Source organism: Ailuropoda melanoleuca, chromosome 5, assembly GCF_002007445.2.
Source record: "Ailuropoda melanoleuca isolate Jingjing chromosome 5, ASM200744v2, whole genome shotgun sequence".
NCBI lineage: Eukaryota > Metazoa > Chordata > Mammalia > Carnivora > Ursidae > Ailuropoda > Ailuropoda melanoleuca.
Window position 1 is genome coordinate 41671910 of NC_048222.1, and position 27769 is coordinate 41699678.

General features: G+C 50.9%; 1 protein-coding gene and 1 long non-coding RNA gene across 4 annotated transcripts in view; one reads left to right on the forward strand and one right to left on the reverse strand.

Annotated features, from left to right (window-relative positions):
- Positions 1-27638, reverse strand: LOC117802348. Of its 2 annotated transcripts, XR_004625571.1 has the most exons (4): positions 27577-27638; positions 20780-20921; positions 1820-1981; positions 1-1136 (listed from the first exon to the last, which is right to left on the reverse strand). It is a non-coding gene; the product is annotated as an uncharacterized LOC117802348 (long non-coding RNA). The 2 variants fall into 2 exon arrangements; XR_004625570.1 differs by having other exon boundaries at positions 1-1981.
- Positions 1-27769, forward strand: part of MEGF11 (multiple EGF like domains 11) — a 219194-nt gene that overhangs the window by 111835 nt on the left and 79590 nt on the right. The window lies entirely within an intron of this gene.

Here is a 27769-nt window from a genome sequence, read left to right on the forward strand (position 1 = left end):
TTTCCCAAGTAAATTAGACTTAAGTCAGCAGAATACACATGTCGTGTCAGGATTGGTGCTTGGCCAGAGAGGAGCCCGGTGGGGGCTGTCGGTGTGGTCTCTGGGATGACTGAGATGGGCGGGATGCAGGGAGAGGGGAGGGAGGAAGGGGGTCAGGAAGGGGGTCAGGATAGACATAGGCCCCCACCCAACCCATCCACATGTTCAACAGACACGAGTACTCTCCCCTCTCCCTCGGCCTCTACCCTTCCCCTCCATAATAGCAGGGGCCAAGGCTAACGCTTACAACAGAGAGAGCCCCAAGTTTGGGGTTACGGTGACGGGTCTCACTGTGAGGCTGACCCTTCGGTTCATCTCAGGGGGGCCCCCATCTAGGGGCTGCGCAGGCGTCCCTCCCTGACTGCCCCCTCTGCTCAGAAGCTATCCTTGTACAGCTTTCCTTCCTCAACCGGCCTCTCTCAGTGTCTCTGTCTTCTCTCTGTCTCTGCAGACCTCCACTCTCTTCGTCGTCGTGCTCGGCCTGCCTCTGGGGCCTTTGCCTCTCCAAATCCCTCTCTTGATCTCAGCATGTCTTTGGCTCTGTGTCTGCCCACCTCTGATTGTAAAGATCTCTTTGTTGCTCTAACCCCACGTTCTGAACTTTTCCACAGCTGCACATGCAGTCTCACACACGCCCCTCCACACACTCTTCACACTCTGACACATTCACGCTCGCGAGTCCACAGACATCTGTACACACTCACGCACGCACCTCCTGTCACTCACAGCCTGTCTCACACGGTCACACGCGGTGCCAGGCTGCTGGCTGATGCAGCAGAGAGAACCAGGGTCTTCGGTGGCCGCTCTCTGCCCTGGAGTGCGCCCCTGGGGCTTACCCACCTCCCTGCACCCACTCCGTTAAAACCGTAGGGTGGCTCTGAGGCTGGCCCAGCCACCTGTAGGCCACCCTGCTCTTCCACAGGGTGCGTCAAAGGTGAGAGCTGAGAGGTGGTGCCCAGACGGGGCTGCTTGTCCTGCAGGATGGGGTGGAAGGCCCCTCCTGACTGGGCAGTGCTGCCTGGGTGGTCCACGCCCTGCCTGGTCGCTGGAGACGGGAGGGGCAGACTCTGAACGGCACCGGGGGCTTCGCCGTGACCCTGAAATGAGAGTATCAAGCACCGGAAAGAGACAGTTGTCCTGTCTCATGGGAGCAGAGCCTGGCTCCCCTTCCTGTCTGTCCCTGTGGCCCACCCAGCCTTGTCCTACAGGTAGCCCTGCTCCCTGAGGCCTGGAGGACCCTGTCACGCCTGAGAGGCCCTGCTGGGTGGGCACTGTATTAGGGTGTGGCTCTCTATCCCTGGGCTCATCCAGCACCCCCGTCACACATATGCTGGCCCCGGACACCCTGCCTCTCACCTGCACCAACTCCCCTGTTTCCTGTTTCAACCCTACCTGGCTCCTCGCCAGAGAATTCTGAAAGTCAGGCTCTTTTCCTTCTTGGAAACCAGCACAAGTCTCATCTCCTTCTTCCTGGCCTTTCTGTCCGGCTACCCCCGGGTCAGGCTCCAAGTCTTACTGCACAGTTGAGCATGGCCGACAAGTCAGGTTCTCACTGCCTCATCCCCCCCCCCATGCACACATGCACCCCAACGCTCTCTCTGGGACACCTGTCAGACGGGACCTTACTGGCAGGCCTTAGAGGGTAGAGAGCCTAGGCTGGAGTGATGTTTGTGCTTGGGGCAAAGAGCAGCAAACGTGCCCCCTGGCTTCAGCTGCCCAGGCGCCTCTAGAAAGAGGGCCCTGTGGGAACTGAGGAGAAGGGGCACCGCGGAGCACTCACGTCCTGGGGAAGCACTCTGAGAAGGGGAGGAAGGATGGGTCCAGCGAGCAGGTTCTGAAAGGGAACATGGTGGCTAGGCAGACTGGCCCTCATCCAGTGTCTTCACTTTATTGGCAGTGAGACCTTGGGTAAGTCAGTGTCTCTGAGGGTCGGTTTCAGCTCCTGGAAAAGGGGCACAGTAACACCCATTTAGGTGCTAACATACGAATCATGCTTGACCCTCAGAAGGAGCTCGGTTGATGGCAGTCATTACTGTCATCATCATTAGCAGTATCCCAAGAACCCGTGGGTGCCAGCAGTTCCCTGAAGTGACACCAAGGCCTCCTGTCAATCTGACCCTCTCTGCCAGGCTTGACATACGGCTGTCTGTCTGCAGATGACAGCTCCATTTCGCCGGTAATAATGGTCCTGGCTTGTGAGTCCTCCCCCCGGCTCCATCCCCCTGCTGCTTAGGATAATTTAATTGATCCAGCTCACACCAGCTGTGCTTCTCCAGCAGCATTTCTTGGCTTAACCCAGGAAAGAAAGAAAAAAACTACCCCTGTCCAACATCCCTGTAATTAGGAGGTTTGGCTGAGCCTGGAGTCAGATGACCACGAGTGAACCAGAGGGAGCTGTGGAGTCAGCCCCGTGGTGAGATGTTGGAGGAGAGCAGTCAGCCTCGGCCCAAGCCAGGCCACCTTTGGGACAGCTTCCTGTCTCCATAGGCATTCCCCTTCCCACTCCCAGGGAGTAGATAATTAAACCGGAGTAATAAAGCCTCATTCATTGCTAATTCCTGCAGTGTTGAAACGAATTTACATTCCTGTGCAAAGGGGGGAATAAGAATTAAAAATTGAAAATAAATAGACCCTCCAGCACTTGCATAGTACTCACTATGTGCTAGACACCCTTCTAAGCCCTTTACAAATAATAACTCATTTAAACCTGTCGTTTTGAAGGTGATATTCGGCTGTCAGCTTGGGTTTGTAGCTGGAGGCTTTGTAAAAGAAGGCAGTTTGGATCAGAGACGATTTGTCAATGTTGCAGGTTGTCAAGGGCGTTGCTAAGAGGAGTCACTGTGTTTAAATTTTGTTTTAACTCTTTGCTTCCGGAGAAAAAAATTGGATGGATGGGAAAGAGATTCTTTTTTTAAAAAAGAAACAGAATGACAGATTGTTTTGTTTTTATTAGAGGATTAAGAGATTTGATTCTGATCGCCCATGAAATTCTTTGAACTGTGTAAATGAGGCAGTCTGCTGCCCTCTGGTGGCCGCGTACAGGTATTGTAGGAAAAGTCCTCGGGAGGAGGTTATTTTACAAACCTGGAGTGATGGGGGTAGCAGCAAAAACTCAACCAATCCTCACTGATCATTGAAAGAGAAAAACCAAGGGGAAGGTAGGAGTAGAGAAGATAAGTTGAAGCAAGATTGGTCATATGCTAATGATTTACCGAAGCAGAGAGAAAGGATTTTTTAATCAGTTAAAAAGATAATTGTATTAGTGAATTCCTTTGCCCTATCCCATTCTGTGATTTGAGGCTTAGCAATGCCAAAGGGTCTATCTCCTATCACAAAGCCATCTCCTGCCCAGCTACCCCAAGTGGGTGGGCACTGATAAATCTGCCAGAGGCTCCCCCAGCCCCCCACAGCAGCATGGGGGAGGAAGATGAGCACTGGATGAGCAGAGACGAAGGGACAAGGGAAAGGTGCGACCTTCCCATCATCTCCCTAGGCTGTAGCCCGGTGGCCATTTTTGCAATCCCCAGAGCTCCTAGTGTGGAACCTGGCTGGAGCAGGTGTGTGCCATCTATTTACTGATTTCCAGCTACAGATTTGCTTGCCTAGATTTCACAGACATTTGCTGAGCTCCTATTCTGTTCCATGTACTGTGGAGAACTTGCTATGTGTGTTCTCATTCCACTTTCTGGAGTAGATCCCTGACCCCCATAGATGAGACTGATACTGACCCCATGATGTTATAATTTTTATGACTCTCTTTCCCCCAAATGGTGAGTTTCTTGACCCATGGACTGTGTTTTCTTTTTCTTCTTTATTTCCCCATCATCTATAACAGTGAAGCGTCAATAATTGTTGAGTGAAAGATAAATCACGCAACAAGAGGTTGTATGACTTACCCGGATTATACAGCTGGTAAGTGACAGAATCTGGATTCAGATCTGGCCCAGAGCACCTTGGCAGAACTACACCTTCCCAAATGATGCTCAGCCTCCCCAGTTAGTAAGAGTTTTGCCACTTCTAAGCTCCTATCTGTTGGCTGATGACCACTGCAGAAATGAGCAAAAGGTGCTGGCTGGTGGGGGCGGGGATCGCGTGCATAGACCCGTCCTCAGAGGACTCTGTGCACTCGTGCTCTGAGCTGGCTCATACCAGCGCGTGACAGCTGACGGTGTGCGTTTCTTCCCGACTCCGTGTTCTGTTACTTCATATTGGCAGCTTGAAACCGGCCATGGCAGAAGTATTTACACCATAGAAATGAGCAAATGCTACAAATCAGGGCTTCCCCCTGCCTGCCCGAAGACCTGATTGTTAAACATTCACAGGCATCCCACTGACTGGGTTAGAGCTGGTGATGGAGGGCTTCTGGAGTGCCATGTGGCCATGAGCTGGGCATCTGCGTGTCGTTACTCTCTCTCGGGAGAGCTGTCAGCCCTGCCACTCGATGCACATTGCAGCAGGTGCAGTGATGGCACGGGAAGTCCGTGGAGATGGAAGATGAGAACTTGAGGAGTGGGGGGTGGCTCCCCAGGGCTCTTGATGAGTGCTGGCCAACCCCAGTTTGTGCTCCTTGGGTACCCAGGGAATCTCAATGTGGATTCTGGTGACGATCCCTCCCCCTCTTGGATTTGTCCTTCTAAATACTCTTTCTAAGGCTTTCTGGCTGGGGATTCTGGAGCAAGCTCTGTACCTCAAAGAAGAACAGTGGAAGTCAGGCGATTGTTTCACATGATCCCATCTCAGTTAGCCCTCGGAGGGGGCCACCCTGTGAGGCAGAGGAATTATTTCCCTGCGTTCTACACTGAACGATGACCCCAAGGTCATGTCTGCCTGCAGCCTGTGAATGTGACCCCATTCGGGAGTAGGGGCTTCACAGATATAATCAGTTAAGATGAGATCCTACTGCGCGCCAGTGACCCAAACAGAAAATCCTGGATTCAGGATTTCAGAAAATCCCTCATTCAGTTAGCTGCAGGTGCTGTCAGCCCTCCCCACGTCCGGTTGTTGCTTTCCTCCCTATGCCCGCCACCCCTGCCTCGGCTCCAGGTGTCATGAGCTCGTACCTAGACCATTGTGGTCACTTTCTAATGGTCTCTGCTTCATCCAGTCGCTCCACATTCTGACTTGCCTTCATCAAATCAGGGTCCCTGGATCACCACCCTGACCATGGCCCTTCTCTGCTCAAAGCCCGAAGCTGCTCTCCCTGGCCCCAAAGAGGACATCCAGATTCTCCTCCATTCATTCACGAGTCTTCCATGATCTGGCCCCAACCTGCCCCTCTAGCCTTGATCTCTCTTTGCCCCTTCTCTTGCCTTAAGCCAACCTGTACCCAAACTGAACTACTCTTGTTCATTCCTATACTTCCCTGTCTTTGCCAGTTTCAAAGCGTCACTCTTTGGTTTATTGACTGGGTGTCCTTCCCAGTGTGGTTACGAGGATCACGTGTATCCTCTAGTCTCCACTGCTGTATGCCTCTCCTGATTTCTTTCTCCTTCCTGTGAAGGAATCATGGTGGGCTTTGGAGTAAGACAGTCCCAGGTTCAGATCTTTGCCCCTTATTCTCAGCGGGAATACAGCAAGCTACTTTATCTCCCAAACCTGTTTCCTCATACTTCTGTTCTTTGGCGGATTGTGGATATAGAGGTGGATCAAGTCTGTGAGGTGCCCGGCACGGAGGAGGCGTGTAGGTAGGGCCTTGTGAGGGGAGGCTCATCTGGACCCCAAGGGCTCAGGAGTGCGGGTGTGTAACATAAGTCATCATGTCGATATCAAGAGCAGCTGTGGAGTCTGGAGACCGGGGGCAGGGGTGGGGGGCCTGAATTCTCAAGGCCCAGAAGGATGATAACAGGAAGCAAGCCCAGAGCCAGGGTTGGAGGGTAAGGCCAAGAACAGATAGGGCTGGCTCACCAAGGCCACGGTGGGTACCAAGCTTCTCTGCCTGATGACAGACCCCATGGTAGAGGATGGAGACACAAGATAAAACCTGTCCCTGCCCTCCAGTGTCCCCCCACTTTCTGCTCCATGTGGGTGGGATAGGACATGGACGCCAAAGACTTAAGTTCTAGCCCTAGCTGCACAGGGACTCAGTGGGCCGTCTTGGGCAAGACTGTGCTCTCCACGGACCTTGGTTTCCTCATCTACAAAATGACAGGGCAGGAGAGGAGAGTCTCCAAGATTCTTACTACAAGAGGGACACTGAGATGGAAGTCAATCTCTACCCACTGATACAACAGCAGAATTCTGAGCACATCCTAGAACAAAGCCCAGAACTGCGGTAACCCTTTCTGTAGAGCCCCCTGCCCCGGAATACGCCCGTTGTCAGTCACCTGCCCTGCTTCCTCGGGGAAGCTAAGGAGGGCTGGGATAGCCTCCCCATGGCTCCTAAGGGAAGAGCTGCCTGGTGGCTGTGGCAGGAGAGGGTGTGGGGGAGGGGGAGGGGGAAGGCAGACAGGACAGCCCCATCTGCCCTACCCGTGTTTTCTTATTTGTTCCCAACAGGAAATCGATGATGTCAGAAACTGTGGGATAACTCTGCAGCCCCAATCAATAGACCCTGATTAATTCAGTCATGGCTGTTGGGTAAATTTGCTGCATCATAATTATAATTATTGATTAAAAATAGGAAATCGATTGACACAAATTAAGCAGAGGAGGAATCAGTTGGGCCACTTTGACATTGCTTGGGCAGGTGCTTGAGGACTCTCCACGCTCGGCTCTAGCTTCAGGGTCCCCCATCCCGGGGGTGTCCACACTGTGGGAGTCCAGCCTCCAGGCCCCACAGCTAACCAAAGAGTAGAGAGAGCCTCGAGGCCTCCACGTGCCAGAGCTGGGGGGCCCCCCAAGAGCATCTCACCAAATACCCTTATTTTTTTTTTTTTAACATTGAGAGATGGAATTTGGGAAGGAAAAAAAATCTGAATTTCTGCTCATTATTTTGCATACTCTTTTCACATGCATACATCATTTTATCATCATAATGCATCCATATGGTATGTGATAATTTGTTCTTTTTTTTTTCTCCCATCAGCATGGCATAATTACTCTTTTATTTGCCACATACTTATCATTTGGAATGGCTGCATAATATTCCATGAATTTGCTTAATCAGTTCCCTATTGTTGGCTCTATGAGTTGTTGAACAATAGCTAAATTCATCGGAGGTCTATTCTCACAGCTTGCACTGTGGGCATTACATTGTTTTGTCCTCACAACAGTCCTGTGAACTATTGTCCCCATTTTATAGATGAGGAAACTGAGACTCAGAGGAGTTAAGAGCCTTTTCCGAGGGACTTGCCCAAGGTCACACGAGGCTTGCTGGAGGTGGAGCTTGTCAGAAACCAGGGGTCCTTGAGCACAGTTTCTCTGTATTAACATAAGCGGGTAGCCGTATGCAGCTTCTCACATCTTTTTCCTTCTGCAGATGTCATTTCTACAGACAAGGAAACTGAAGTCTGAAGTCATTTGGTCCAAGTCCCATAGTTGGACAATGGCATAGCCAGTAAGCGAGTCAGGCCTCCTGTCTCCCTGGTCAGGACTCTTTCCACTCCCCCCCATCCCATGCCTCCTTCCTCCTCTGCCCTTCCATCCTCGTTGATCCCCTCTAAAATCTTATGATGCCCACATCTGGTCAGAGCCATCCCTGAGAACATCTGTCCTGAATGCAGAGGCTGAAGCCAGTGGAAGAACAGACAGAGAAGCTCCTGCTACAGCTGGGCATTTCTGTACCAGCTATAAGGCAGGCCCCACATGTGACTGCTTCTGCCAGGTCCCTTTAAATGCCCCCACACCATGCCACATAGAGCCACTGGGGACCCTAAACCCTAGCTGGGGGATTGCTTTCTTCCACCCCCTGCCCCAGCCCCATCGCCACACCTAATGGCTCCCCACCTGTCAGGAGTGGACTATCTGACCGTGTATCAAGAACAGTTTTCTCAATCTTTAGTCCACTGAGTCGCAGTGACATATGTTCACATGGGCGAGGGCAGAGATACGTTGGCTGTGGGTATGGGCAATCTCAGTGGCTCCTGCTGATGGAACCCCACCCTTCTTCTCCCATTTAATAAAACATTTAGAAATGCAAGTGATATAGAGGGAAGTTACTGTGCACTTACAACCTTGACACTTTGTTACTTAGTGTGAAAAATAAATTATTCACCAGCTTTGTACTACATTAGTAGCAAATCACTTGTGACAAACGTCACACTCTCTGGATTTGTCACGCATGACACAGCAGTCAGAGCACCTAGTCTCAAACATGCAGATTGTCCTACACTGAAAACAGAAATTAGTCTCGAGAATACCCGCAGCTTTGGGCAAAGTCTTCCAAGGCTTTCCCCCACCCGTGTTTGTTTTGAAGACCAAATATGACCCAGCGTTTTCACTCAACTAGATTCTGCTCAGCGGCCCCAACCTCTGCTCTTGAAATGCCCACCCTCTGCCGCTTTCACACTGACGTCATTCCTCCCTGGACAGAACCACGTGGTTTCAGTCACAGATGTCAGCTAGGTCACTGGGTCTTGAGTCACAGCCTCACAGCCCAAGCCACATCTTCCCTCTTTTGTCTGCCCCTTCCTTCCCATCCCCACAATCTGCAGTCCCCCAGCCCCTCGGAAGGGGCCCCCAAGGACTCTCCTTCCTCTCGGAATGAGGTGCGTGGACCCCCACACCTCCCAAGAAGTACTGTTAGGGGACCGGTCTTCCTTCGGAACTGGTAATTTACTGCACTTGCGTGCCATAAAAAAAGTTAGTTTGAAGTGTTCTCTAACCAACTTAATTACCACGAGCCTCCTTCTGAAGATTGTTCCAGCTAGTTGAATATTAATCTGCAATTCAAAGAGTCCCCAGGCACAGATTGCAAGATCTCGTACACGCAAGTAATTAAGACCATAAGTAGACAGACTCCAAAGAACCAGAAATTTTCTCCCAGAACGCGAGAGCGAAAAGCTCTTATGAACTTCAGGTTACATTGCTGTCCTTTTCATTAGCCTCCCCACTCACCTCGCAGGCCAGGCCAGGAGAGGAATGCAGGTTTTGTGATTTCATGGGTTCTGGAACAGGCAATAGTCTTAGAGCCAGTTTGATTTAGTAGAAAGAGCACTGGACTGGGAGTCCAGGGACCTAGTTTATAGGCACCCTGTGACGCTCTTACCATGGGCAAGTCACTGTCCCTCCCTGAACAAGAGCAACCTGATCTATAGAAGAAGGGAGTTGTACCAGACTGTAAGTCCTGTAGGTCAGGAGTCGGGTGCCTGTGGGCGTGTGTGTGTGTGTGCAAGTGCACGTGCACACACGCATGTGTGTCTGTGTGTGACTTTATTTTCCTAATGTTGTCCCACGTATGGGTTTGCTTATTACTTGATGCTAAACTTTACATAAGCCTCACGCTAATAATGCCACGTGTTAACTCTGCTGTTAGCGTGAGGAGGTGGCCAGGGCTGGCAGAAGTGCCTGGTGACTCACCTGTGCTGACCTATGAGCCCTCAACTTAGCTCACTCAGTGCTGGCACCCTGGACCCCTCAGCCCCAGGCTGGTCGGCAGTGTGAAGCCACTGAATCAGAACACGAATTAGGCTTACTGATAGCTACTGGGTCAAGAGAGAAAGAATTCAAACCAGGCTAGTAGAAGGAATGTGTTGAAGTGCAGCCCCCAGGGTGAAGGAGACTGGGGGCTGTGCTGGCTTGTCGGCTGGGTCTGTAGGCTCAACTTCCTCTGCTTCCCAGGAAAAGCATGACGGTCCCTTCCCCATTGTGTGTCCACATGCACAGACTACTCTCTTGGACGCTGGATAGGCCACCAGTGGGGAGTTGTCCTTGGCTCTCTCCCAGCCCTGGAGCCCACCTCTCTGTGCGTATGGTTCTGGCCTTTAGAAAGGATTTTTATATACAGGTTACTTAATGTCATTCAGATATCTTATTCCTGGGATATAGACTGGAACAAAAAGCAGAATGACAACAGCAATTAATTTTCCTGTCCCAGATGCCAGCAGTAGGGAGGGAGCTGGGCCGGAGCCAGGGAATTCAGCGAAACACCAAGATTCTAAATTCACAAACCAGTCTCTGTCTGCAGTCACTGGGGCCCACTGTGTATAAATCATGCCCTCTTTGGGGTTTAGCCACAGGTACAGGAGAGGAGGGGAGCCTAGTTACTCTCTGGACTTGGATGCTTGGCTCTTCCAATCAGAGAATGAAATGGAAAAGAAAGTTGTTGGCTTGGCTGCTTCTCATCTCCCTCAGAGAGCTCTTAGGCCAGTGTTGCTTTAGCTCTGTGGGCTCAGACAACTCAGGGAGAAGTCCAGTGTTTGGGTATATTGTACATTTTAGCTGGCAGGGACCAAGTCCCATCCTTTACTTTAGAGATGTGAAAGCTGAGGTCACGTGGTTGAATAGGGTGAAGCAGAGACTAGAACCCCTGTCTCTCACTTCCAGCTCAGCATCTCTCCTCTGCCCCGTCCTGCCTCCCCCTCCCCACCCCTCACAGTGATAACAAAATGAGTGCAGGTGTGTGATTCTTCTCCTCATCCTTATCCAACTTATAAGATCAAGCCTTGCTCTCTCCATTTTGCAGATGATGAATACTGAGGCTCACAAAGGATAAATACCAAGCATCCTACAGTGCTACAGGTTAGCAAGCTCTTTGTTACCCAAGACTTCATTTTACTCTTATAACCATCCTTGTGGGTAGACTCTAATATACCCATTTTCCACCAGACAAAACTGAGGGTTGGAGAAGTAAAATGACTTTCCCAAGGTCACACAGCTAGTCAATGGGTAAGTTAGACTTGAGTCCAGCTGCTGTCCACTGTGTGAACAGGTTAGTGACAGAGAGCCAGAACTAGAATGTGGGCCCTGACCTTCAGCCCTCAAACCCCTTCTGTTGTCCCAGGAGGACCCCATTTCCCTACCCAATGAGATGGCCCCTCAGCTCAGTGAGTCCAAGTAACACCACACCATTAGAGATGCTTCGCTACCAACCTCCACTCTGAAATTCTGTGATGCTTGCAAATGTCACCAGACGCCATCTGAAAAGGTTTTCATTTACCCACAGGGAAGCCAACTGGACAGTTTTTCCCTAAACTTTCTCAAGAGTTCTCTGAGCTTAACTCAACCCCCAACACTCACTTCCTTCTTTCCTTCCCACCCTGAGAGATAGTTCCACTTTGTATTTACTGAAGCGGGAATCATAATATTATTACCAATTAATAATTCTGTTGCACTTAAGTGTTTTCAGAAGCATGTTTTCAAGCATTCTATCACCTGGTGCAATTATCTCCACTTGACAGATGAAGAATCGGAGTCTCTCAATAATGAAGGGATTTGCTGTGGGTCATGCAGGCATGTTGGTGGCTGATCTAGAACTCAATCCCAAACTCTCTGGTTCCCAGTTCTGTGCTGTTCAGTGTAAGGCTGGGAAAGCGCAAGCAAAAAGGTGGGGATGGGAGAAGAAATTTCAGGAAAGCAAATGCCAGAAACCCCTTTAAGAAGGGCTTGTCCCTGTCATTTTGGTTACCAAAATATTCTGAAAATTGAAGCATTAATGTGTATCTTAGAGTGACAAGAATGGAAGGAATTGTTCTGATTTCCATGCTCTGTGTTCACAAGTTTGTGCGGGTGGAATTCAGCACCAAGGACAGCACCTCAGGTTCCCAGGGCCCTTGCACTGTAAATCAGAAGAGTCATCTGGCCTCACAGAGCCCAACCCTCACCCTCTGTACAAACCACTTTGATAATATGTAGAGCCCATCTGACCTCTGCTTGAATACCTTCTGCAGTGTGGGATCTCACCACGCCAAAATGCAGTCTTTTCCATTGATCTATGGTTTGCCCTTGGAGATGATGCCTCCTATTGAAGTGGGGGAAGTCAGGGAGATGGTTACTGCTGAGAAGAGGATCACAGAATTCTTTTTTAAATTGTTAAATATTTGTGACATAGAGAAAAACAGAGAAAGTAATATGAAAAACACTCACCACCCCGAGTGAAAAAATATTAAGTTTCACTGTATTTGTTTCATATCATTTTTAAAGAAAGAAAATGTTACAAAAATATTTGGAGCTCCCTTTGCGCCCCTCCTGAGTGAATTTTTCTCCCTCCCTCTCTGCTCAGGGGTCATCTGTATGGTGGTGGAGACCCTTCAACCCAGAAAGTTAGGTCAGAACTGAAGGGATTCCTGGAGGCCTCCTTCTCCATTTAGCAGAGTAGGGAACCAAGCCCTGAAGGGAGGTCTTGGCATAAGGTCACAGTGGTGGCCCTGAGTCCTTTCATGGGCACCATCTTCCCTGTCAGTTCATCCTAGACTTTGATGTGGGGTGAAACATGGATTAGTGTGCCCATTTTATAGGTCTTTGGGTTGTCCATCTACCTTTTTAGCTCTCTGCCTCAACTCAAAGATATCAAGTCACCCTTTGTTGCATATGGAAATACCAGCGAAATCTTAGTTGGAAGAATTCCTTGTCTCCCATACTGTTTTCTATATGAGAAATTCGAGTCACAGTAAAGATAACTGGATAATAAAGGAAATCAAACTGACTTGCTTTATGGGGTTTTAGAATGGGATTACATGGAGCAGGACTCTAGGTGATGGGGTGGGGGAATAGCTTCAGCAAAGTGTGAGGCACACAAAGCCAGACTCTACTGGGAACCTGAGTGGGAAGGGGTGCCTAGAGGGATTGGGCAGTGGGAAGACTGGGCCTGAGTGTGGAGGGCTTTGAATGCCAGGCCACCATGCATCTGGACTTGAGGTTCTGGTCACTCTGGAGCCATGGAAGTGCTCTACACAGGGCGGTGACCTCATCAGATTGGACTTTTAGAAAGATTACTCCAGAAGTTAGGCAGAGGTGGGATGGAGGAAGATGCGAGAAGTTGGTCACTGGTTTGGACCCTTGTTACCGTCATCTACGGCCACTTGAAGCTTTCTTTCTCCTGGTACTGTTGGGTTATTTGGCAGATAACAGGTAACTCTTGGGCTCTGATGGCTTATCCTGGGACAGCTCTACCTCCCCACGCTCAATTCAGCCACTCCCAGGGATAGAAAATTTGTCTTCATGAGACATGAGAAGAACATGGCAATTAAGGGAAACCACCATAAACCCGCTCTTAAATGTCAGGGAAAAGGCAAAGGGGAGTGTTTTGCCCTATTCATTTCTGACTCGCGTCTGTGGTTCAGTTCCAGGGCTCTGGAAGAAACAGCCCTGGGCCTCTGGAGACCTGTTGTAGGCTCAGCATTGTTCCTAGTTCACCATGTGACCTTGACCAAATCACTTCCTTCTCTGGGTCTCTGATTCTGCACCTGCAAAAGGGGAGCACTGGACTAGCTCATTGCTCAGGTGTCTGCCATTCTAATAATTTGTAATTACATCTTGCTTCTCACTCTCTGAGACTCATCTGTGGGATTCTTAACTCGAAGGCCTGTAAGTAGTCTACTCAGCCCTGATCCTTCATGATCATAACTGATGTAGGAAAGATGTTAGGGTTCGAAGCCGACGGCCAAGAAAAATTCTTGAGATGTCTTTGGTGCAAAAAGGTGGTATTACTAAAGCACGGGGACAGGACCCATGGGCAGAAAGAGCTGCACTGGGGTCATGAGTAGTGGCCCATTATATACTTTCAAGTTGGGAGGTGGTTAGTGATAGCATAAGCCTCCCAGGTATTTTGGAAACACGGTTTGCAGGATTCTGAGGGGGCTGTTGTTAGGAAAGATCATTTATTAATGTTTAGTAGAAACTCAGGTCATGAGACCCTTCAGATGTATATCAGTGGGTCATATGCCTGGGGGACGTTTGCCAACATGTATCTTGGGGGGTAGAGATAAAGGAAATTTCCAAGGGATTTTTTATGTATTAAAGGAGACTTACAGGATCCTGGGGGTTGGGCTAAGATTGCCTTTTGCCCTTAGCAAAGTATTAACATGGAGGCAGCTGAATCCCTAGAGGAATGTCACTCTGCCTGTTTCAAGGACTTGTCAATGGGCTATAGATAGTAAGGAAATTTAATAATTGTTCTTCTGCCTTTGTTTCCCACATCAATAACAGCTAAAATCTGTTGTCTGTTTATGGTGCTCTTGGCACTGTGCTAAGTCCTGTGTGATTGCATTGAATTACTACAACTACTCTACTTGGTAGGTGCTGTTATTATTTTCATTTTACAGATGAGGTAAACTGAGACACAGAACATTTTAGTAACTTGCCCAAGGTCACCCTACAGAACCAGAAATTGAACCCAGGTCTGTTAGCCTCCATAGTCAGGCTCTGAATTCCTATGCCTGGCCTTAAGGCCCAGCCCCAAACTCAGATCCAGGCCAGGTCTCTATGGTAGTGCCTTCCAAGTTCCCCTCGGTCCACATCACATCAGAAGAGAAATGCTCGTCTTGGGCCCTCCCGGGCTTTGTGAGTGACCAGACCCTGCACCTACCACCCCCAACCTGGAGAGCTCGGCTGAGGAGCTTGCCTCCTGTTTGCTCATTTTAATAAAATAGTTCTCTCTCCAGAGCCTGAGTGATGACAGGTAGCCAGCTAGAACTACAGTGTTAACTTTGCCTTGAAATCCTCCGCAAGCTCCCCAGCTGGAGACAGCTTGAGCCATGAGCTCATTAAGCAACAGAAGCCTGCCTCCCTACAGCCTAGACGCAGGCAAGAAAACCTGTAATAGACCTGCTTTTACTCTGAGTTGAAAAGAGCTGCGCTCACCCAATCCCCAGCAACTTGCTTTCAGCCTGCAATCCACTCCCCCCTCCCAGTATTCAATTAGCTGCCAATTAGGCATCAGGGTTCCCCAGCCCTCTGCCAGCTCCTGACCGGGACAGGAGAGGACCACAGAGCTCTCAGCCCAGGTTCAAAGACATTTTGATTGCATGTCTTGAGTTTATCCCATCCCTTCACTTGGACCTGGCTTCCTTTGAAAGTGAAATGTTTTAAAAGGAAAAGAAAAGAAAACCCCCACACACTGGGGAGGCCCACTGGGACCCCCTTTGGTTCAAACAGCCAGTTCAGACTGCCCGCACATGCGTTCTCCCCCCCCCACCCCCTTCTCCCACATCGCCTCCTGGAGCATCCTGGGCTCAGGCAGACTCATCTAGTCCTCCCACCCCCACCTTTTGGGTCCTAGCCATCACAGGAAGGGAGATGAGAGAGAAAGATGGGTAGGGCAGAGGAAAAGGGGGTGAGAGTATGGAAAGAGGCAGCAAAGATGGAAATCAAGACAGAAATGGAGGGACATCAGGGCAGCTGTGGAGTCTCCTAGCGTCCCTAGGGGGACACTGAGGGCCACCTTTGTTGTCCTTCAGCTTCCAGGGAATTTGATTCTTGGTAGTAACAACATCCTCTACTGGGCTTTGGAGTGCTGGAGGCAGAGTCCCGATCAGCCTCTTCCTCAGTTTCAAAGCACTTCTTATCATCCTCTCTCCCCTTATACCAGCCAGACAAGGATGCTAAGTACAGATGTTCAGGTTGTGCACTGCATGGAACAGACGTAGAGAAACTTGAGGCTGCTGGGGTGGGCGTTCACTCTCTGGCACCTCCCGTTAGCTGAGTGCCTCTGGCAGGATCACGGGAGTTTGTCACAGACAGCCTTTGGTGCGTAGAAGTGCGTGCTGAGCCGTCTGGGGAATCGGGTGTCTGCTGCAGGGACCCAGTCTGTTTTGTTCTCCACAGTATACACCATAATTGATGTGGGGAGCAGACAGGTGGATGAGGGGGACCCCAGCCCTCCCAGAAGTCCTGGAGAAGCCTCTTGTACACACAGCGGCACACACTGTCTGGAGGCCGCTCCCAATCCTGATTCTTCAAGACTTGCCCGAGGTCACTTCTCTTATGAGACCACTGAGGCCAGGTGTCTGTCCCCAAACCCCAACTCTAACCCTGACAAGGTTAGAGAAACTAGAGATGCTCCAAGCAGCAATCCTACCCTGTGGTCTCCCTACATACCTCCACTCACTCCCCACGTTTGTGCCTCCAGGTCTTTGCCTGTGCTGTTCTCTCAAGCCTCCTTACTCCTTTCCCTTATGCCTGAGTCCATTCTTCCTCCAGGCAAAGCAAGCCCCACATTCTCCTTAAAGCCTTCCCATCCCCGGAGGCCGCTCCCTTCTGTGCCTCGTTTGCAGTGTGTCTTCACTCTCCCCGGGCCTTAGATCCTTGACTTTGAGTGAGATTCCTCTTTTGTCTTTTTCATGTGTCCTTGTTCCATCCCCATCCCCATCTCAGGTCCTGAGGACCCCAGGGCAGGAGCCAGGCCATCTTTTCATCCCCAGCAACTCTAACCATTTCTTAGGTAGATCTGTCGATGAGTTAGTCATTGAATCAATAAACATTAAGACTGAGTGCCTGACGTGCACCAGACCACACCTCAGGTGCGGCGTCCACTCTGGGGAACAAAACAGACTGGGTCCCCGCAGCGGACACTCCTGATTCCCCAGACGGCTCAGTGTGCACTTCCATGCACCAAACGCTGCCTGTGGCAAACTCCTGGGACTCTGCCAGGGGCATAGGACACAGTGAGCAGGGGGTGCCGGAGAGCGAACGCCCACCCCTGCAGCCCTCAGTGAGGGACAGGACCAAGAGGTTAATGGATAAACACCCTGTCTTCCTTGCCCTTTGGCTGGGGTGCACTAAGCCCTGCTCTCCATCGTCTCCCAGAGGTGCAGGTGGTGCTTCACCTCCCTTCCCTTCCCCACGGAATCACCTCCAGGTCTGCTTCTGGGGAAGCCCAGACCAAGTCCCTCCCCAAAGGAATTTTCAGCCAGGCAATGACAATGATGAACCATTATTAATACAGCTAATAATTCAGCTACCTAATGAAATTACCCCTGCACATAACATGATGCCTCCGGGCGTCTGGGTAGCTCAGTTGGTTAAGTGTCCGACTCTTGATTTCAGCTCAGGTTGTGATCTCATGGGCTGTGAGATTGAGCCCTGTATCAGGCTCTGCACTCAGCGGGGAGTGTGCTTGAGATTCTCTCTCTCCTGCTTGTGCTCTCTCTCTCTCTGTCTCTCAAATAAATAAATAAATCTTAAAAAACAGTACAATGCCTTGATCACTGACTTTAAGGATTTATCTCCACATTTTCTCAAAGGGTTTGTCCAATAGTACTGAGCACCTCCTACTTGTGAGTCATTGAATGGTACAGAAGTGTCTTACATCCTGACCACAGCCCCCTAAGGCATGCACGAGCCCCATTTTCTAAGGGAGATAAGGAAGCTAAGCCTCAAGGGACAATGTAACTTGTCTGATGTCACACAGGTGATAAGAGGCAGCAATGGGATTCGAACCCAGCTCTCTGTGATTCCAAAGTTCAGGGGCCTGATGGGTAAGCATCCACCTCAATGCCAGGCAAATAAGCAGTAGGCACAGTGAATTTAGAATGAGCTGGGGAGCAGGAAGGTTCCTGAAACCTTGTCTAAGCAGGAGCATTTAATCTGAGCCTTAGTGAATAAGGGGGCTTGGGGAAGTGGAGAAGCCCGTCCCCCGTGTGGGGTCTGCAGGGCCTCAGGGAGTGAGTCCCACGTGGAGGAAAAGAATAGGTGCTCCGGAGGACGCTGAGTGCCCCTGCAAGACAGAATGAGGGGTGCTAAGGGCCTGCAGCACTTTCTGAGGTTAAGCTCATTAGATTCCCTCTGAAGTCCCAGGCCCCGAGGAGCTCAGGGATGTTCCAGAAACATAGAATGTGGATGTCCTGCTTAATGAAGCTTGCCGCCGCCACCTGCTGTGGGCCATGCCTGTGGTCATCAGAAATCCTAAGGGTCATTAACCCCATCCCATTTGCTCATGTGCTGGCCATGTTCCTGAGCAGCTAACTGACCGGGATATCAGCTGCCAGAGTGGCCCTATGCTTCCCTGCAACCCTGGGATCCTCCCCATGGTTCTCAGTGGCACACGGGGCCCACCCATCCTGTGTCCAGCCCTCTCACCTCTCCAGCTTCTGGCAAACACGACACCCACAGTTAGTGATGGGTGAGACAGGCTTCAGGGGTCCCTGCTTGGCACCCAGAGACATAAATAACAGTAAGGGGAGCTATATTTAGCAAGGCCTCCGCCTCTCCTGGGGGGAGACAAGGGTGTAATTTATGAGATCTCAGCTTGTGTACAACTGTCAGCACATTTTCTGAATCACCTGGATGCCAGTGTGTACTTAGCTGCCCCGACCGATTTTCCTCCCCAGTCATGCCTCTCCCCAGCTGTCTCCTGCCTGGCACAGGGCTGGGGAGATCTCATTGGCAGCAGGCAGTGCTGTGAGCAAATCTCTCCCCACCGCCAACTCCTCCCCCTTCTTTCTCTCCCCCTCCCCCCTTCCTTTCTAGGCCAGGAAAGTCCTGGCTTACACAGGATGATGATGAGGAACCATGTCTCTCCTGGCCCAGGGTTGCAATTCCTGCTCCCAGGGAAGTCCTACTTTATGACTGGCATTGAATCATGATAGAACCCTTTAGGAGCTTCCCATCACTTTTAAAATCCCGGCTTTCTGCCGTGCCAGGTGTGGTCTGACCCTGTTGACTCATGCTGAGTCCTTTCCCTCTCTGATTGCTCTCACGGTGCCCCAGCTGTGCTGCCCGCATCCGTGCCTTGACTCTGCCCATCTCAGGACGTTTGTCACTGCTCTTTGACCTGGAAGGCTTTGACCTCCTGCTCTTCCCACAACTGCCTCCTTCCCATCCTTCCTTCAGTTCTCCACCCAAATGACACCTCCTCAGAAAGGCTCTCCTTGATCTCCCAGCTGAAAGGAAGGCCCCTTGTTTACTATCAAGCTCTTATTTGGACCTTCATACCCTTAACGCAACTTCTAATTACATATTTACTTGGTAATCCATTCGCTTGTTCAGCAAATATTTTTTGAGCATCTACTAGAGACCAGACGTTGTTCTAGGAACTGGGGATACAAGAGTCAATAAAATAAAGCCCTGGCCCTAAAGGAGCTGACATTCTAAAGGGAGTCCCAAATAATTTAAAAAAAAAAGATGAAAATAAATATATGATGTGATGATTATATAACATCAGATCAAATAAGTTCTGGGGGGAAAAAAGAAAGCCAGGGGGACTGGGGAGAGAACTTAGCGATGAGGAGGCACGAATTGAGCAGAGGCCAAAGCAGAGGACTTCATTTGCTTATTGTCTTTCTCTGTCGCTGTACTGTTAGCTCGGGGAATGTTCTATGGGTGTTTTATTCCCCACTTGATCCCCAGTGTCTGGCACATAATAAGCATTTGTTAAAGTTTTACAGAGTGAAGGAGCAAACGGACAACTCAGCAGACCTCCGACTGCAGCTCATGTGTCCTTCCTTGGCTTCCTCCTTAGCAGATATCAGGAGTCCCTGTCCTTGGTAATAACTCTCGATAGACCGGAAGGCCATTTGTCACTCGCCCTCAGGCCTCCTCTCTCCAGGGAGCCCAGAGGTCCTCGCCCAGCAGTGATAGATAGAGTGTCCTCTGACTGGCAGGCCCAGCTGGGAGCTGCCCTCAAAGTCCCTCCCTGTAACAGGGACAAATGGGCCATGACACAAATGACACCAATACCCAGAGACTCCAGACATCAAAGAGCTAAGGCCTGCTGCGGATAGGTAGGCTCTGTGTTAAATGACCCCACTGGGGAAGCGGTACCAGGGAGAACGGTGGGGTGGGATCAGAGCCTGAAGACCTGGAGTCTCAGCTCTCCTGCTAACTAGACCAGTAAGTAGCCTTGGGCAAGCTGCTTCACTGCTCTGGGCTTCAGTCTATCCATCTGAGCAATGGGATTGCCAAGCTTTGCCTTGAATACCTGTCAGCATAGAGGTCATTCAGAAGGTCAAAAGTGTATTGATAAGCAGGGTTATTCCAAATAGTGAGTGAATTGCACAAAGACTTGGAAGAATGGTTGCATAAAGGGAGGCAAACCTGCATTCGTTGTCCTTGTTGCGAAAATTCCATTCATGTCGGTAATTTCAGGTGAGCTTCCATGAGCAGAGATTCGGAGCACAGATATGTGCTCTAAGTTTCAACACTTGGCCCCTCCTTTGGGTTTGGGGCTCTCCACATACCTGTGTCTCTGTCTCTTCAAGTTCTTCCAGGTAACTCAGTTCAGGGGCCCGAAATGGAAGGCCACTTGGGGATTATCTTGTTCTACCCTCTTTATTTTACAGTGGGGGAAATGGAGGTCCAAAGCGGGGATACAGTTTGCCTAAGACCGCCAGAAACTCGGCAGAGGGGCCTGGACTATCACTGGTTAGTCTATATATAACTCCCGGCTGGAGACGGAGTCCGGAAGGGGATGGAGAATAGTGCTTTCCCGAGACGGCAACTGCGGGGCGCTCTGCTTACGCAGGGCATTACCTCTCTGTATCTCAGTTTCTTCATCTGGAAATGGAGACTGTAGGGTTGTTGGGAAGTCTAGATAATTGTGGAGCTCTCAGACAGTGCTCCCCCCCTCCCCGTGACAGCACCCCCTCCCGCTAGGCGCCGGCTAGAACACCACAGGGCAGTTCTGATTGGTGGGGACCCTGCTCCGCCAGTTAGTATTCTTGGTGTCACCTTGGTTACCTTCACCATTCCCAAGTTCCTGGTGTTTTAGGTGGCACAGCAGCCCCTTGGAGTCCACAGGACTCCCCAAAGGAGACAGAGAGGACAGAAATCTTACACAGCCAGAACTCCAGGAAACCCGCCGTAACCCCGCCTTGGCTGGCTCTTCATCCCTCCTCTGAGCTGTGTGCTAGCCCAGTGCCATTCCAGGGGACCCAGGAGTTGTAACTGAAATGAGTAAGAAGTTGAGAGTAAACGTTTAGAAACTTACCGCAATTTAGACACTGCTGTGGGAGCCCCGCCCCCGGGTGACGGACTGCTCTGCTGGACAGGGCATAGCCTGAGTGTTGTCAGAGTCTCACAGGGAGTGCCACATGGTGTGATAAAAGTCATGCTCGGTAACGGTTGTGTATCTGTGATGGGAAACAAAACAAAGCAAGCCAAGCTGGTCCTTCCCCACGGAGAGTTTGAGAAGCAGTGGTCCAGCCTTCCTTCAATGAAACAAACTCCTCCACCCACTTCCCTGGCCCTCTGCTGCTGGGTTGTGTGCTGTCCTCCTGTCCAGATCGCTTTCCGTCCTGAAGTCTCCCTCCCTTTGCCTTTGCTGTCCTTCTAGGCCCTAAATCAGACCCCGCTTGTGCCAGAAGGCCTTCCTGGGCAGATTAACCCCTTCCCCGCCTCACCCCCAGCCTCCCTACTGCGCTCTGATGCGGGCGAACCTGACTTTGATCACTCATCGTGGCCCCTGGGGACAGACCAGGGCCTTTTGAAGCCCCACCCAGTCTGGACCTTATATCTAATTGGTTTTCAATAAATGTCAGCCCAGTGGATCCAAAGCACTGGGGACACCAGTCGGCTCTAGGTACTGCCCCTGCCAAAAGAAAAAGTGGCTCAGAGGTGAATCTTCTTCACTAGGACGATTGCAGTATGAGCCTGGCAGGACAGCCGGAGGAGCCAGCATGTCTGCTGGTGACAGCAGCCTTCCACCAGGCCCCTGAGGTGTGGCAGTAACTGCCAGGATGAGCGGCCAGGGTGGAGGGTTCCAGCCCATCCTGCCCCTGGCCCACAGCCTTCTTCTGGCCTTCAACAGGTCTCTCCAGGCTGCCCGGGCCCAGACTACCTCAACTTGCTTTACCCCTCCCCGGTGCCTGTGAGCCGCTAATGAACTGCTGGAACAGCTTCAACACAACCCCACCTCCCTCTCTCCCCCATCCCACCTAATGAGGAAGACCCCCGTTGCCATTATGAATAGGATGACAGGTGGAACGAGGCTTTAGTTTTTTGCGGGCTCACCAGAGAGCCAGGCCTCTGCTCTCTGCCCACAGCTTTTACTTCTCTCTCTGCTTCCTGTGTCTTCCCTGTGGGGATCTGGCCACAGTGCCAGACGGGAAGTTCCTTAAAGACAGACACTTTGAGCCCCACTTTGGCTCCTTTCACATGAGCGTCCATGGCGGTGCTGGGCCCTGAAGTGGCTGCTCAGTGAGTGAGTGGATGAGGGAAGAGAAATTTCTTTACGTGGCAGCAAGAAATTCCTCAGACTTGTGGAATAACTTTCTGACCGTGCGGGGAATTAAACACAGACTTTGAAAGGCAAAAAGGATCTTAGAAATTGGATTTTTACCTCCTCACACCAACCTCGAGCTGCTTAATCCTTTGTCCTTTTGTGAAAACCCAGCAAAGCACACAGCCGCTGTGAAGCCCCTGGCAGGGCCCTGACCACTGCCCCACACACAGGACCCCTCTGGACTCCATGGGTCCCTGCTTGACACCCACCCATCTGGACTAATCCTGTCTCTTTGCCAAGGGAGATGCTGAGGCCTGGAAGGGTGATACCTTGCCCAGAGCCGTGACAGGCAGGGAGAGGCTCTTTCCACTAGCCCAGACTTCATTGTTTGGAGAAAGTTGGGATGACACGGAATGATAGGAAAATGGTAGGCAAGGTTGTGGACTGAGTTCACTTCTCATGGGAAACCAGCTTGGACCCTGTGACCTTCCTGTATCCTTTCCCGCTCCAACTGTGAGTTCATCTCCCTCAGAGCTCACATATGCGGCTCTCCTCCCACCCTCTGGAGCTTCACCAAATTCCCTTTGATCCCCAACAGCCCCCCACCACCACATCCCCAGCCCAGAGTTTGCTCAGGAGCTTTGAATGCGAGGTGAGGCCTGGGCCACGCTGGGGAGGGTGTGTGCGGGGCCAAAGCGCTGGTCCTCTCGGCGGGTCCGTGGTGCCTTTGCTGGCTGCTTTTGAAAGCTCTTCCAAAGAGGTAATTTCTTTGTGCACAGGCATGATTTATGAGGCTTTCTAGGCAAATTGTGGAGATAAATGGTCTTTGGGGCTGGGAAGCTTCAAAGGCAGTGATGCAGGCAGATCAGAAGGAGCCAGGCAGCCAGGAGCTGAGCCTCATTAAAAGCCCGTGCAGGTGGGGGGGTAGGTTTTAAGCAGAGCTGAGGACACACAGCTCTGGTCCGCCCCTCGATCCATTTGGGGACGGCTGCCACCTTACCTCTCACCCTGGGCCTCAGTGACCCCATCACTGAAATGTATGAGCTAAAAGTGCTGGGATCACCGAGGTACATTTATCCCAGAGAGGGGTACAGCCTAGGGCTGAAGGGCGGGATGGTCCCCCTGACTTGGGCTCTGGAAAGGAAGGGACTGGTGGCACCAGGAGCCCATGGATTCCACGTCAGCCTCTCTGCTTAGCATGGCCTAGGGGCTTCACATGGGTCCCGAGTCTTACCCTCTCCTGCCTCTTGCCCACCGGCAACCTGGATGACTCCTTGCCCTCTCTGGGTCTCAAGATCCTCTTCTGTATGAGCAGAGCACAGGTGTAAATGAACTCCTGTGTTCCAGCTCTGCTGCGTGTCACGCCTGGTATTCTGCAGTTCAAGGCATTCGTGTTAAGTGTCCCCACTTGAGAAACAGGCCACAGATCGTTCTGGCTGTGAGGTCATGAGCTAGCCACCTAACCACACCTCGCCTTGCTTCCTCCCTCTAAAATGGGGCTAATTATAGCTACCCTGAGGAGTTGTGGCTCGAATTGAACAAATTAGGTACTGTAAAGTACCCAGTGCCTAGTTTTCTTCACCTGTCCACGCAGTGTTCTGGTATTCTGTATCCAGAGCAGTCCTGTGAAGTTGATAAATTTGACTTTTATACCTTCCCTTCTCCTCTCTCCTAAAGTAGATTCACACACACACACACACACACACACACACACACACCCCCTTCCTAATCTGGCTCCCAGGTCTGCTAACTGCCGCTCAGATGTTAACAGATAACTGGGGTATTAATGACACACACACACACACACACACACACACACACACACCCCCCTTCCTAATCTGGCTCCCAGGTCTGCTAACTGCCACTCAGATGTTAACAGATAACTGGGGTATTAATGGCTGATAATGCCTCATGTTGTGACTGATACACACACACACCCCTGACACAAACGTGGGTGATGTGCATTTCAGTAGGGGAGCCCTGCACACCCTGAGGTGTGGAGTCCTCATGGTGGAATGCCGGGCAGACTCGGCGATATCTTGAAGCCAGGGCCCAGTACAGGCTTCCAGATGCGTCTTTCCATGGCAAGACGCAGGGCCCTGATAGAGTGGAGTTACTGCGTCTCTCACTCCCTCTGGATATTTTGATGGCTTGATGACATCTGGTTAAAGTGGACTTGGATGCCTAGAACTGTGGTTGAGGCCGTGGTGATGGAGATGAGGAAGGAAAGGAGGGAAAGTGACTGTCTTTGCTCTCGGCTTTTTAATGTACCTGCTGGCTTCGTTCCCTCCTCCTGCCCTGCTACCTCAAGACCCTCCTGGGTCTCCTGACCCCTGCCCTGACCGTGGGGCACCCTTCCGGTTGTAGCTGCCCCCGCACAGCTCGCCCAGCATCTGCTAGTCACTCCATGTCCCAATGGGTCCACATTTCTCATTTGCTTGTCTGTTTCTCAAACTAACTGTGGGCTTCTCAGCATCGAGAACATAGTGGGCGCTCAATAATTGTTTGACAAGTGATAAATGAACCTAACTCATCTCCCAGAAGCTAATACAGTGGGATGCAAAGAGCCCTCGATCAACATGGCCAGCTGGTTTCCAGTCCAGCTCTTCGCTGCATTAGCTGTGTGGCCACAGGCAAGACACTCAGCCTCTCTGGCCCAGTTTCCTGACCTGTAAAATGTGTTTAGAGAGGACTTCTAAAGCCTAGCAGTAAGAGAGGCGGGGCAGACTCTCAACACTGCCTTTCTCATCAGGGGTGATTTTGTCCCTGAGGGGACGTTTGTCAATAGCTGGAGACATTTTTGGTTGCTGGAATTGTGGAGGAGGGTTTGCTGCTGGCATCCAGGGGGTGGAAGCCCCGGGTGCTGCTGAACATCCTCCACGGGACCGCCCCCACAACAAAGAATTTTCTGGCTCAAAATAAGTGCCAAAATTGTTACACCTCGGTTTAGTTATTTAAAGTCTCTGAACCTCAGTTTTCTCTGTTGGAACATGGGGTAATAATCCCACCTTATGTGGTTTGCCTCAAATCCTCTTTAGAGCAGGCCTAGGGACAAATAAGCGGCATGGGGCCATAAGGGGAACCGGTGTGAATGACCCAGGTGAGGACGCCGCTGACGCACGGGNAGGGGGGGGGTTTTTTTTTTTTTTTTTTTTGCGCATGGGTGTTTCTCCCTCCGTGCCCGCGCCCTGGGAAACCAGCAGGACGTGGAGGTGCGCTCTGCATCTCTGGCAGCCCCTGCGAAGCCCACCTCTCTTCAGAGGCTTAAGGAAGATATAATGTGGTTAAGTAACAGAGTAAGTAACAAGTGTAATAAATAGATCGCTAAGAGCTAATGATACATCATTATAATCCTGTGCTGTCAGCATCTTCTGGTTTAGGGACTGCGTCAGGAGATTTGGGTTTTAATCTACGGCACCTTGGTCTATTAATATTTAATTCCAACAATCTAAGTGGCAGAAAGATAGGGAGCTGAGGGATGGCTCAGCTCAGAGCCTGGATCGCCACCTAGAATTTTTCTTCTCTACACGAGGACAAGCACACTTCTCACCCCTGCGCCCTCTGGCCTGCTTCTCAAGTGGGGACATTTAGCAACAGAGCATAGAATCACGTAATATCAAGGCTGGAAGAGACCCCAGAATTGACTTACTGGTGTCTTTAATGAGAGCACCAGTGGCATTGGGGAGCATAGCTCTTCATCGTGCAGGACAGTCCCTGATCATTCGTGACAACCTAATTCCTCCCTCCCCCCATTTCTCGGTGCTCTCTTGGGGAGGGTGACCTACTCTAAGCAAAAACCACTGGTCCCAAATCTGTTGTTTTCCAGATGAGCAAACAGGCCCAGAGAGGGCAGGGGGCTGCCCCTGATTGCCCCTGTGACTCAGCCTCAGTGCGCCCTCAGAATTGAAGCTCAGGCCTGAAAGGAGTGGGGTGCTCTGCCTCTGAGAATTTGTCTGTGCTTTTATTAGGGCAAGCCAGTTGACAAACGGCCTCCCTCACTGGGAAGTCACTTTATTTATCAACTGGAATGGTTTCAGGCTGCTGGGCTCCATCTCTGCCCCTGGGCCCGCTGCTTTGTAAACTCAGGAGCAATTCCATGACGCGTCAGCTCCCCCTCCAGCTTCTTGGGGTGGGCGGGGGCATGGGGACCATTCCTCGGAGGTGCTCTGACTATTGCTAAAGGTGGGTGGGGAGGCCTTGGCCCAGGCTCTAGCACACGCCAGGGCAGCTCAGGGTCAGTGGATCCCAAGTTCATTTCTAAACATTTGACAGTCATGTCAGCAGCTGATTCTCTGCCCGGCCGGGTCTCAGGATTCCTATCTGTGGAATGGAAAGAACCAAGTATCTCTCCCCTCCCACCTTGGGCCCAGCATCCTCCTGCCCGTCTCTGAGAGGACCAGTGAGAACGCAGGTCACCAGAAGGACAGTAGTTCTTGCCAGCTGCACTTTTGAAAAGGACCTACACTTGGGCCCCCACCACCCTGGAATAATTAAATAAGAATGTCCAGGGGTGAAGGCCAGGCATAAGTGTTTTTTTTAAACCCTCCCAGGGTGATGCTAATTGCAGCCAGGCCAAGAACAATCATCTGAGAAAGTGAACCCTCCCAAGCACCTGAGAGAAGGTTCTTTGGCTGATGGAAAAGCGCTGGCCAGGCACCCTTGTGGGATGGGTGACTGCTCTTCCTGTGCCCAGCTCTGGCCCGGATGCTGGGGGAGACTCTGTGCATGTGGGGGACAGGGAAGCTATGAACAAGGGCACACCCCAGCTCCCCACCAGCTCTCCCCGCTGCAACCCACGGAATCTCCAAGCTTAACGGAAGAGACTGGACACAAGGTACATAAAGCCTGCTTAGAAAGCAGTGGTGACAGAAAGCAATGGCCAGCCAAGTTATTGTTCCTAACAGAGTGTCAATGAAGGCATGAAAACATCGTTGTGCCTTTAATAAATGATCTTCAGGGATTCAAAAAGATATTGTACCCCAGTGTTTATGACAGCACTATTCACAACAGCCAAAATGTGGAAACAACCCAAGCGTCCATCGACAGAGAAACGGATGAGCAAAATGAGGCATATTTAGACAATAAAATAATACCATTGAGCCTTAAAAAGGAAGGAGCTTCTCACACAGGCTCCAACACAGATGAACCTTGAAACATTATGCTACTTGAAGTAAGCCAGTCACAAAAGACGAATATATGGTCCTACTTATATAAAATATCCAGACTAGGCAAAATCATAGAGACAGAAAGGAGATAGGAGGCTACCAGAGGCTGGAGGGAGGAGGAACAGGGAGCTGTGACTGAATGGGTACAGAGTTTCTGTGGGGGGCGGGGAGTCTAAGAAATGGTGGTGACAGTTGCACAACACCGTGAATGTAATTAATGTCACTGAATCGTACGCTTAGAAATGATTAAAATGGCACAATATATATATTTTATACAATAGAAAAAGTTCTAAATAAATGATCTTGAGAGAATAAAATTAGGAGAATGAGGGCCAGCCATGGAAAACCTGGGACCTACGACGGCCATTCGCACATACACAAAACCTTGAATAAAAGTACCTGTGATGGGTGTCTGGGTGGCTCAGTCGTTAAGCGTCTGCCTTCGGCTCAGGTCATGAACCCCCGGGGCCTGGGATCGAGTCCTGCATCTGCATCGGGGCTCCCTGCTCAGTGGGAAGCCTGCTTCTCCCTCTGTGTCTGCCCCTGCTTGTGTTCCTTCTCTTGCTGTCTCTCTGTCAAATAAATTTTAAAA